A 12,819-nucleotide genomic window follows, 5' to 3' on the forward strand; every position below is an offset into this window, starting at 1 on the left:
AGCTCCCCGTGCCCGGTATCCAGAGGAGCTGCCTGAGCTCCCCCGGGCCCGGTATCCGGAGGAGCTGCCTGAGCTCCCCGTGCCCGGTATCCCGAGGAGCTGCCTGAGTTCCCCCGTTCCCGGTATCCAGAGGAGCCCATGGTCTGGGACCCACTGGAGGACGCCGGCGAGACACAGGTACCCAGAGAGGGGGAGATTGGAAGTTGCCCGGGGGTAGCTGACACTAGTCTGGCTCCAGGGGACCCCGAACCAATGTCAGTGTGTTGCGGCCAGGATCCCCACTGACCCAGCAGCAGTCTGCCTGCCGCTGTTAGGGCCCCGGGCTGGGATGCCGTGGAGTGGGAGGGCCTGCGTCCCCCCTGCCACCCTTCTGTGGGTGGCAGACTCCCCCTCTCGCTGGCCTGAGGAGGTTTTTCTTATAGACTATTTGTTCGCTCAACCCCTGCTGAAGGGTCTGGACCCTGACCTACTTGCTGTCTGTAGTGAGACGCCCTGGGTCCCAGCTGCGCCTGAGAGGGCCGAGCCCCGACACCGGACGTCCACGTGACCCATTCGAAGAACTCTAATAGATTAGTAAGACACGATTTCCCTTTACAGAAACCATGTTGACTTTTGCCCAACAATTTATGTTCTTCTACGTGTCTGACAATTTTATTCTTTACGATTGTTTCAACTAACTTGCCCGGTACCGACGTTAGACTTACCGGTCTGTAATTGCCGGGATCACCTCTAGAGCCCTTTTAAATATTGGTGTTACATTAGCTAACTTCCAGTCACTGGGTACAGAAGCTGATTTAAAGGATAGGTTACAGACCTGTCCTTTGGTACTGCCTGACCCTGCTGGATACACACGGAGCCAAAAGGCAGCCACTTCAGGGAAGTAGCACAGCAGCTGTTTATGGGCTGCTTAAATACCCCTGGGAGGACTTTGTCCAGGACACCAGTCAACACCCCACCTCTTGCCAGATAATCTTTAACGATGTCAAACAGTCAGGCCCTTGTTTTCCACCTCCCCCAGACCAGGGTACTGCAATGTCCCCTGCAGTGAGGAAAGGCAGGGCATGGCTGGAATTAGTAGAAAGGGGATTGGAGCTAGCTGAAAACTTTCCGTTACAACTGTTTTGGATACAAAATTGGGTTTTCAACTAAAATTTTCCAAGAAAAGTGTCGGCTTTCAGTGGAAAATGTCGAGTTTTTGTCCAAAACTTTATAGTCAAAAACTAAAAAAAAATTCACTTTTCAGATTTTCGATGAAAACGTAAGGGGTTCCATGAAAAGAAAAGCCCCTTTTCCAGCCAGCTGCAGAGGGGATTTCTCACCAGGCAGCAGGAGCCAGAGAGATGGTGTAGTTCCTTCTGGCTCCCAGACCATCGAACACTCAGAGCAGTACGTGCTGTCTACTACTTGCTGACATCAGGTTGTAGCTCAGGGTCAGTTACCAACTCACCATCACCCCTGCTGGCACATGGGGACGCACCTGGGAAGTCTGCCCTCCCAGGAGAACAAGGCTCCAGCCGGGGAGCGGTTAAGGATCAGTGCACAGGCTGACACAGCTGTAGGCAGAGCTAATGGCTTTAGTCTCACCTGTCAGTGCTGGTGTTCGGTCATCTCCTGGCAGGTGCGTGATGGCACCTCCTCTCAGTGATCTCTCCCAGTGCTGTCCAGCAGCCAGAGGAGCTGAAACAGCAGGGTTCCAGCAGGGGCTCTCAGAGCAGCCCAGTGCAGTATCCTACCTCAAAGATTGCTGGCCAAGTGTGCACTGCTGTGTGAAGGGCAGGGGTGGAATTCCTTCCTGACCCGGCTGGGGATCTGCTGCAGCCCTGTAGCCTGGCATTCAGCTACATGTCGCCATGGCCTCACCTTGGCACATTCTCCCTGGAGCCTCTTTGTACCTGGCTGCCAGTTCTGGGCCCCTGTCCCTCATGCAGCCCCAAGTCCTGTGGTGCAGGCAGTGCCAGCCCATTCATTCGATGCAGGTAGCTGGGGGGTGGGGGGGTGACCAATCCCACTGGGGCCTTCATAACCTTCAATCCCTCATTCAAAGCCCCTCAAAGCCAACTCCAGTCCCTCCAGTTTCCTGTAGGCTTTCGCGCTACATACCAAAGGCCTAGTTCCCTTCTCCCACCAGGGAAACCATCAACACCACTGGAGCTGCTCCTGCTTCACACAGGGCTCAGAGGGGAGACTGAGGCCAAGCCACCTCTCTCATCAGCACCTATCTCAGGATCCTGTGACTCAGCTCTGGGCCCCAGTCTGATCTCCCTTGCACTGGCCTCACCCCAGCATGACACCAGTGACCTCTGTGGAGTTTCTCCTGGTTGACCCTGGTGCCAGGGGACCAGAAGCAGCCCCTGCACCTTTCAGGGGAAGGTGGTAAGTTTTGAACTCAGACTAGGCTGGTCACTGCCCATGTTAATTGTCCCTCTTCCAATTCTCCCTGGCCACTTCCTCCCCTGGGGGAATCACATCCAGCTTCCACACATGCGCAGCCCCCCCTGCCCCATCCAGCAGTGCAACCACATCCCCCAGGGCTTCCTGCCGCTCCTCTGGCTGCACTGGACCTCAGGAGAGTGGGCCGTGCAGCGGGGGAGCGGCGAGAGCTTTGCCAGCACAGACAGGGGGTGGCTTCCAGGGAGAGGCTGGAAGCTGGAGGAGAGGGAGGGGCCTTGGCCATGAGGGAGCGAGGGGGGGAGTCTGCCTGGGAAACGGAGCAGAGAGGGAGCTACTAGGAGGGAGGCAGCAGGGTCTCCAGGGACGGGAGAGACCCGCTGGGTGACCTTGCCCAAACCAGCGCCCCTCTCCGCCCCCCGCCCCCCCCCAGCCAGGGTGGAGTTCCAAACAACGAGGTGGGGGAACGACTCGAAACCAAGCTGCATAGCCCGAGTGAGAAGTGAGTGACCTCGCGCCGCTGCCCCACACTACGGCCCCCTCCCTTGGCTGCCTTCTCTGCTTAGGCTTCGTCTTCGCTGGCACAGAGCTGGTGTTTTACAGGCGATAGCTAGCCCACAACAGCCAGCTCGCTGCCAAGCCCTAGTGCAGATGAGGCATCTGTAGCATTTACCACGAGGTAGCTAGGTGAGGTCAACAATCTCCCCTCCTAAGTAACCCTCCCCCCAAGTCATGGCACTAACATGCCATTTGCTGCCGTTGCACTGTTCACCCTGCTGGTGTGCTCTACCCCATCCCCGCCCTGCGCCTGGCAGCTCTGTTAGACCCTGTTAAGGGACTGGCAGCTACTTGCTTAGTCCAGCACCTAGCACAGTGGGGCCCCAGTCCTGGCAGGCCCTTAGGCACTGCCAAAATAACCATCATAATCCCCCTGCCCACGGGTGACCTTGCCTAGTTCCCCTTGCAGTACAGCTCAAAGCCCCGTCTCCACTAGGATTTTATAGTGGGGTCACATAGGGGTGTTAATGGTCAACGAAGACATAGCCTAAGGCTCCACTACGGACCTCACAGCAGCGCCGCTGTAAGGTCTCCCACGTAGCTGCTCTGTGCCAGTGGGGAGAGCTCTCCTGCCAGCACAATTAAACCACTGCCATGAGCGGCGGTAGGAGAGCGTCTCCTGCCGACTTAGCACTGTCCACACTAGCACTTTTGCTGGTGAAACTTATGTTAGTCGGGGGGAGGGTGTTTTTTCACACCCCTGAGTGACAAAACTTTTACAGGCAAAAGTGGCAGTGGAGACAAAGTCTTAGATTCTAACCTTGTCATGGCCGGGGTCTCTCTAAGGGCACGGCTAGACTCCCACTTATGTTGGCAAAATGTACATCACTCAGCGGTGTGAAAAAACACACCCCGACTGACATAAGTTTTGCCACCATAAGCGGTCGTGTGCACAGTGAGATTCTCCCGCCGACACAGCTACCGCCGCCTGTTGGGGGTGGTTTAATTACGTCAGCGGGAGAGCCCTTCCCGCCGGCACAGAGCGGTTACCCAGGAGTCCTTGCAGCAGTGCAGCTCTACTAGCCACAGCCTCAGCCTGTCTGAGCAGCACCTAGCACACTGGATACAAACAATCCGGAGGAGGAATGGCTCCTGCCTAGGTACTGTGCGGAAAGGGAGACCTTGCAAACACCCCGGGCAGAGAAAATCGCTAAAGGAGCAGTGACCTGGGCTCCACGAGGCTGCAGTGTGAACCAGTGACACCTGCAAGTGGGTGAGTGAACCCAGCGCGCTGCTGCTCTAGGCACCTTCTAGCTGCTATTCACCTGGCTCTCAGCAGCGCCGGGCAGCAAAGCAGATGTTGCCTCCTCTGGGCCAGCCACCTCTGGGTCAGCTGGAAGGATGGTCTAGTGCAGAGGGGACGAGACTGAAACCTGGATTCAACTGTCCTGTGTGACTTTGGGCAAGTCACAGATCTACCCTCTGCTGCAGCTTCCCCCCTGAAACCCAGGGATGAGACTTCCCTGCCTTGCAAGGGGCGCGGGCACAATCCAGTTGTGATTGTGAGGCTCCCAGACACTAGGCCCTGGGCAGACAGCCATGACCAGACCCCAGAGAAATCCAGTGGTGGCAGGGCCGGGCTGGAGGCAGACTGTGTCAGAAAATACTCTCCACCCTTCGGAGTTGGTGATTTGACATCAGGTCCTACAATGCACCCGGGCTTGTTTTGAGAACTTCCACCTGCACATCTAGGACTTGTCTGAAATGTGCCCTCAGCCCTACCCCCAGCGATAGCCCCCTACCCAAGCAGGAGGGCTGCAGGGAGTGCAGGACTGACTCACGCAGGGGGCCTGGCCTAGGGATCATTCAATCAGGGGGCCTGGAGCCAACAGCTAATTTTGCCATCTGGAAATTAGGCATAAAAACCTCTGATTGAATGGCGAGGCCTCTGCTATAATTTGGCAGATGACATGTTCTCACCGTCGGAAGGAAGATGAAAGCTTTTAGAGCTGGTGAGCACTAGCAAATTCTGCGAAAATCCCTCTTTTGTCAGGAGTGTAGAGACACCGGCAGATGAAAAACAAGATGATAAAATTAGTCCATATGCAAGCGAGAGAGAGAGAGAGAGAGAGAGAGAGAGAGAGGATATTTCTCAGAGAACGCCTGGCAGAGAAAGTACTTAATATTTGTGACTTATTGGCCAGAGGGAAGTGTGTGTGTGAGAGAGAATATGAACCACTCCATTCCCATTGCATCCTTAGCATCCAGGTCTCATTCTCATCTGTGCTGGAACCACAAAGACTCCATAATCGGTTCGAAATTAAACCAAACAAGGGAGCCTATCCTGGGCATGCGCACCCCCCACCGCTCTGGGTCCCTGCAGTTCCCAGGACTGCGAGACACCCCGGAGCGTTCTGCAGCCTGCCCAACTCTTCGGCAGGCTCTCCGAGCCTCGGGCTCCCACACACGGTCCTGGAGGAGCAGTGCGAAGCGGCCAGTGTTCCCCACGTGAGAACTGTTGTGTCAGCAGAGCCCAGCCAGGTCTGTAGAACCAAATTCGACCCAGCCTTTCTCTTACGGTGCTGAATGTTCTAGTCTGATCATTGGGCTCCAGGTTCCAGCCAAGGCTTCCCGCTGGCCCAGCCTGCTATGGCTGGGGTGCTGGACACTGTCATTGCATGCTCCCGGCTCCACGCTTTCCCTTGTTTGGTTACGAGCCAGATGTCAAGTGAGGCCATGATGTCTGCCTCCGCCTGCAGGCCCCCCCGATTGCTGCAGGTTGCCACAGTTATCTCAATGGGGTGTTGACTCACAGGCCTCATGGGGACTGTTGAAATGCCCATATTGCCAATGGTTTCGTTGCTGGGCAAAGTGTGTTGAGAAGGAAAAGGATGATCAGATTGTGGAGATCTGGACGATGTCCGGGGAATGACATCTTGTTCTGGAATCATGACGGGGCGGGGCTGTGCTTGGGGGAGAAGCTATGCTGACCCATCCTTTTTATACCCTAGTGTTCCTGGAGTCGTCCTAAGGGCAGAGTCACAGCCTGTTACCCTCCCTTCAGAACAGACCACTTCTTGTAGGGGTGTGGGGGGAAGATGTGCCAGACCCCACCTGCCCTCTGGGAACCCCTCTGCCTTCCCCCCTTGCTCCATCGGCCCTGTGGGAGCGAAGAAGGGGAACACGTGCTGCTGGACTGAATGCTTATCCCTCATCCCCCAAACGAAATCACTTCCCAGCCAGACCCTCTGCTGGCTTCAGTGGGTGAGTCCCATGGGACTGGGCCCATTAACACCAGCTGAGAATCTGCCTCCCCCCCCCCACGGGGGCGAGAGAACTTCCCGTTCCCCTCACGACACAGCCCAAGCTCTAGTAACATCAGGAGACTCCCTTGTGCTGTGCGACACCCACCAGGAGTGAGTCAACGAGAACATTAATAACAAACAGCACCATCGAGTCACTTCCTCCTCTGCCTGCCTCAAGCCGCCCTGCCTAGGAGGCAGCGTGGTCTAGTGAGAAGCCACAGGAGGCATTAGGAGACCTGGGCTCTATTCCTGCTCCTTTCTGACCTGCTGGGTGACCTTGGGCAAGACCCCTCCTGTGCCTGTGCCTCAGTTTCCCCATCTTTAAAACAGGGACAGCGATACTTGCCCGCCTGTGCCAAGCACCCTGGGAGCTGTGGATGATTATTGCCCTGTGGCACAGACTGGAAGCTCTTTGAGGGAGGGGCTGCCTGCATTCTGTGTTGGTACTTCACCAATAACCAGTGTGGCAGAGAACAGGGGAGGGTTGGGCTAGCAATGTGACAGTGGCAAAAGCAAAGGTTCCTGCAGCCGTCCCGCTGCTGACCAGGTGCCTTGCAAAGAGCCAAGCAGTATTGCTTTTTGCATGGAAATACAGGTGGTGGAATCAAATAATAAATAACCCACCTGTGCACAGCCAGCACTGTCCAACCTGCCCGAGAAGCACTCTGTGCTTCCCAGCTGAAAGCAGGAGGGAGGGGAGCTCTAACTCCTGGAACCTACCAAAAAAATCAAATCAAACTCTGCCCAGAAATGGCTTTTACTGGGGAGAATAATTAGCTATCTAATTCTTATTTCTCCTGCTCAGCTAATTGTCTGTAGACAATTTGATTGTAACAGTGTCCAGTGATGCAGAATAACCATTTTATTTCTGCTAGACATTGCCTCTGCAATTAGCACTATTGATTGCATCTTTCTGTTCTCTCACCTGCTGGCTCTTGGGGGGTGAGGGGGATCAAAGGTGCTGCTCTCACCTGGTTCATCTCCTCCCATGCTAATGAAGTTGTACCCTTGCCATTGCAGCTCTGCTGCGTGTCCTGGCAGGTCCCCACCAGGCAAGGGGCACTCAGTGGAATGTGGTCTGTCACTTAATGCTGCTCACGGGTGTGATCCTGCCTCCACCAGTCTATCCAACGACTGATCACCCCACTCAGCCACACTGAGCTGCCCCTGAGAAACTGCCTGAACGCCGTCGGCACCGGGGAGAAATGCAGACAGGCAACCTGCACTCTGCAGACCCCAAAGGCACGGCTGCAGAGGAGCCTGCTCAGAAATCAAAGGCCTCCAGCTCTCCCTCTCCCTCCATCTCCCTCTCCTGCCCTTGGCATGGTTTGCACAGGCAGATGCATCAGGACAAGAAAGTTCTGCTGCTCACAAAGAACCTAGGCTGTTCCTGAGAGTTGGTGTCACTGGCTCGTTAAGTGCTTGTTGGTCCCAGACCAGCCTCGTGCATTACCGGGGATAACAGGAGGGACTGTTAGCTCTCCATAAGGACTGCAGTGCCAGGGAAGGAACCGGACATGTTTGATATCCAGCAGGGGAAGGTGGGGCCACAAAAGGCCCCTCCCACCAAAACCAGATAACCCATCCCCTCAGGAGAGGGGCGGAGCCACAATGGGCCTGGGGTCAAAGTCCAATGGGACAAAGGAAAGCAAATGTCTAGGGCAGGGAGGCGGGGCCAACGGGGCACTGAATTGCCACTCTGCATGGCAATAGCTGGGCTGGGCACTGGGCCAGGGGAAGAGAGTAAGCGGCTCTGTGGCCGGGTGGTCAGGGCACCCGGGGGAGACTCAAGTTCCCACTATGATGGCTAAATATTAACCAGAGCAGAACAGCTTCACCAGGAGAGATTTCCCCCAAATATCCCAGAGCTCCTCCTGCAACTTGGGAGACCCAAGCTCTGCTGGCTTTGCCCACCTGGGGCAGGCGGGACTGACCCTGGGTCTCCGACATCCCCCTTGGGTGCTCGAATCACTGGATCACAGGCTGCAGTTGCCCAGCCTTGAAAAAATTCATTTTGTCACCTTCTGTTTGACCCAAAATGGATGTTTTTTTCAATTCACCAAACTAGTTTGCACTTTTTGGATCCAGTTTGTCTCATAATTAATTAATTAATTAATTTTTAAATATATTTTTCAGAACTGCCAGGAAATTGAAAAATCCACTGTTCACGTTTGTCTCAGTGGGGGCAGCATTCCCCCCTCCCCTCCGTGCTCTGGAACAGAGACCCGGGAGTGCGGAGGAGAATTTTCCCCTGGAAGAAGCTTGTCTTATGCAATACATTGAATCACTACCTGAAAAGTTAAATATTCTGGACTAAGGAAGGTTTTGGCTCCAAGGTCCAGATGGCTCCAGTAGCAAAGAGCGTTCCAGAGCAATAGGAAATTGGTGTAAATAGCAGATTGTGCAATTAATTTCACCCACACCAGATTTCTATCCATACAGAAACTCAGCAGTTGTAACCAGAGCGCTCTCTCCAGTCCTGCAAGCTGTATCTACCGGGAGTTTGATTTATCCACTGGAATCTCCAAATGAAAAGCTGCCCCTCAGCTCCTGCTCCTGGTATGCTCTGCTCTGGGGACAACAGTGCTTCATCCACCACTCTGAAGCATGGTTTTGAGACAGCTTAACTTTAAAAACCAATAAGGGGATGAAGATGTCATTCTTCAGGTCTTGTATAGAGACACCCGCCATGGATTCAAAGCAATAATCGGCCAGAGTGGGATTTCCCAATGCAAGAGATGAGCTGCAGTTGGGCCTGACATTTGGAAGGACAGTTATACATGACAACCCACCCCTCATCCTGCAAGGATTGAATCTAAGCCCTTTAGCACCAAAGGCACAAGTCTCTGCCACTAGCACTAGTAGGCTCTTATCTTCTATATGGCACTGGGAGCAGGGCAAGCCCCAAAGCGAGTGGATGCATATCCTGGGCATGAAGTCCAAAGGAGTTCAGCTCTTTAAGGGAAAACGTTCCCTGCAGAGAGAAGGGAGACAGCTTCTCTGCAAGTGCATGGGCTTCTCTTTGTTTTATAAACAATCAGCACTCTCACCCGCTGCCCACGGTGTGCAGCGTGGATAGCAAATCCCCAAAGGCCAGGACCTGTGCTCATTGCAGCTAGGGTTGCCAGATGTCGTTTTCAACTGGAAAGTCAGGTCGAAAAGGGAATCTGCCAGTGTCCAGTCAGATCTACTGACCGGACACCAAAAGGCCAGTTACCGCGGGCAGGGGGAGGGGAGAAGTGGTAGCCTGTCGCCCGGCCCTGAAGCGCCGGCTACCGCAGCAGCATGCACAAGCGCGGGCCGCAGGGGCGGCCCTTTCGACAAGCACGGTTTGCAGGACTGAGTGAAGGGGCCCATGGCGAGCGGGGTAAGGGGCTCCCCGAGGGTATGGAACATGCCCCAGGAGGGAAGGAACACGAGCTGCCCTGCTAGCCGGCGCTTTCCCTGACTGGGCTCTCAGGTAGCTCTCAGGCAGGGAGGGCTTGAGCAGGCGGGGAAAGGTGCGGCCGGGCAGGAAGCGCAGAGGGAGGCGGGAGGCTGCTGGGCAGGAGGGCCGCGTCCTAGTTCGCCAGCAGGGCTGTCTGGTTGCTCTCGTGCGGCCGCAGCGCTCTTCTGGCCTGCACTGCCAGGCAGCCTGCTGCAGCTGGGGTTTGCAAGTCCCTTGGGGGTGCTCACACTGGAGTTGAGGGGGGACAGAGAGCGATGGGGGGGGTGGAGAGGAGTGAGTGAGTGGTGGGGGCAGGGCCGTGAGGGAAGAGGTGGGGCAGGGGCAGGGATTTGCTGGAAGAGGTGGGAAGAGGCAGAGCTGGGGCAGGGCCTTGGGGGAAGAGGTGGGGCGGGCGGGGCGGTCCAGTTTTCAGACATTAGAAGGTTGACCACTCGAATTGCATCCTTCACAGCCACTTCCACCGAAGCAGCCAGGCCTGGCTGAGGGAGCCAGGTGGTGACAGCGAGGCCAGGAACCGCTCACCAGAACTTGGAGGTGCTTACAGGGAATTAGCATTCAGATCTATAAAACACTTGGTACCAATTATTATAATGCACTGATTATGGGAACTCAATAGTACTGCTGGTGGCTAATGGGAGTAATTACCCAGCTATGACTGCAGTGGCAATATTAATAACTCTGGGCCATTACTATTTGTGAGTGATGACACTGTACATAATCCCTGATCATCTCTCTCTCTCTCTCATACACACACACACTTCACAGCCTTTTCTGAATATCGCTGTGCTGTGAAAAGGGCAGAAGCAGGCTCTGCACACACCCTACCATGACACGCCCCCTTCCCGTGCCTCTCCGCACAGAGGGACCAGCTTGGCGGGAGCTCACACTCCAGGGTAGGGATGCTTGAAAATTTTCCACCAAAGCTGGATTTTTCAGCAGAACATTGTAGGGTTTCGTCTAAATAATGTTTTTCATAAAAGGTGCTCACTTTCCGCAGGGTTTATGGGGTTTTTGTCAAAAAGAGAACATCCGAAAACTCAAAGTACGTAGATTAGGAAATGCTGCTGCAGTGCATTGTGGAAGTTGTAGTTCAGGTGCTTCTTGCTCCCAGTCCCTTCCATGGGCCAGGCTCCCTGGCCAGACATCCTCTCCCACAAGGCACTGCGGCCTGGTGAGTGCCATGATGCACCCGCCTTCTCTCACCAAGAGGAGAGACCATGGTGCACCATGGGAGATACAGTCTGACCCGGGAGCCAGGCGAATGGGAGTGTGAGGCACCCAAACTATAACTTCCATGAGGCACTGTGGCAGCATTTTTAAATCGGAGTATTTTAGGTTTCATCCCAAACTCAAGACTTTCAGTGGAAACCCCCTATTTTCTGACCAGATCCACTCCACAGGCCATTCAGCACCTGGCCACTACTGAGAGTGCCCAGCAAGGGGGCCAGTTGATGGCAACCATACTCAAAGTGCTCGTTCTATCTGAGCCACTGAGCAATACATCAGATCCATTCACACTGCAGTCAACTGTGAAACTCCCAGAGCTCTCAGCAGATTCAGGACTGGGCCCTGATGAATAACAAGCCATGGTTGGCTCTGTATCCCATCCTTAGTCCATGCACTCCCCCCATTTTATCGTCTGCAGAGGAACATTGAGAGTCCAGTTTTCTGCTGGCCTAACTTGATTGATTCCTCCTAGAGTAGCGCTTTACAAATATTCACTAGTTAACTATCACAACATTCCTCTTAAGGGGAGGGTGAAACTGAGGCAGAAAAATAAGTGACATGACTAAGGTCTCAGAGGGAGTCAGTGTCGGAGCTGGGAACCTTTGCTCTCAGGCCTGTGTGCTGTCCAGTAGACCAGGCTGCCTTGCATACTATTGAGCTAGATCCCTCATGGGCACTTTGGCTGCTCAGCAGAGGTGTACCTGGGAGCTTGTCGTGTCAGGTAACAGCAGCAGTCCAGGCAATCCCCACACACCCCATGACTACAAACTGGTCTGGAGTCCCCCAGAATTGCAGGGACCCACTGCCATGGGTTGTGCCCTATGTAGCTGTAGGGGAAGGATCTGGAACCACCAATCACAGGGACAGATTTTCAACCCTGTCATTTGGTTACATTTGCAAAGGGAAAGAACTAGAAGGGTTTTTTACATCAAAGTTAAAATCCCGCTTTGTCTTGTTAGCTCCCCAGCACAGGGTCTAGTAGAGAACGGTACAAACAAATCACCCTGCAGCCACATGCCCTCAGCAGGTTATTCAGTGAGCCACTGATTCCAGGGCCTTAATAAAATCACCCCTTGTAACACTGGCAGCCCCAAGGGAGTTCTCAGCAGTAGGAATTGAACCTGGGACCACGCTAGAGTAATCCTTGAGCTGAAGGCCTGCCTTGCTTAGCTGCCCTGGCAGGCTCACCCAGCTCCACTAAGGCTAGCTGCCACTAGAGAGGACAGATGCAGTAGGAGTAGCAGTAGCTTACTGACTTCCCTCGGGCAGGGGGCTACAAGCTGTACTGCGAAGTATCCATCTGCAAATCCCCATAAGGGGCTGCTACTTGCAACACCAGCAGGTGGGTCAGCAGTGCTGGGGTTGGACTTGAGACAGCTGACTTTCCATGCAGGTGCTTTACTGCCTGAGCTAGAAGAGGCATCTCTGTTAGTGAATGCTGTAGCAGGCTCATCAGTCTTACTGTGGCCTAGCCACCACCAGGTGGGCACAGGGTACACCCCTTTCTAGCCTGAGCGGTTAGCCAAAATTCAGGTATTTCTTTGGTGCAACCCTATGTACACAAAGTCCTACGTCCCTGAACACAGCATAAATCAAACTGCAAGAAGCAGTTTCTTGCTCACTGTTCCAAGCCTTTTTTGAGCCAGCACTCCACCCAAAATGCTTTCTCTCTTGGCTTTCTCTCAGGGCCACATTACTGGTGCTTCTCTGGCTGTCTCCCTGGCATTCCTGCTGCTTTCAGTTCACAGACCGGCACACAGCTCCAAGCAAAACCTCTTAGACCACATGGCTCAATTCTCTCATACTCTAGCCTTGCCATACTGGTCTGTGATTTGGGTGGTGGTTTCTATTGTTTCAGCTATCACTAGCACAAGGGGCATGTAACTGCTCCATCAAGTAGCCTGAACAGAAGGCAGCTATCATGCCTACCAGCTTTAAAGAGGTTTGCTGCTG

This window comes from Mauremys reevesii, linkage group 23 (genome assembly GCF_016161935.1).
Source record: "Mauremys reevesii isolate NIE-2019 linkage group 23, ASM1616193v1, whole genome shotgun sequence".
NCBI classification, from domain to species: Eukaryota; Metazoa; Chordata; order Testudines; family Geoemydidae; genus Mauremys; species Mauremys reevesii.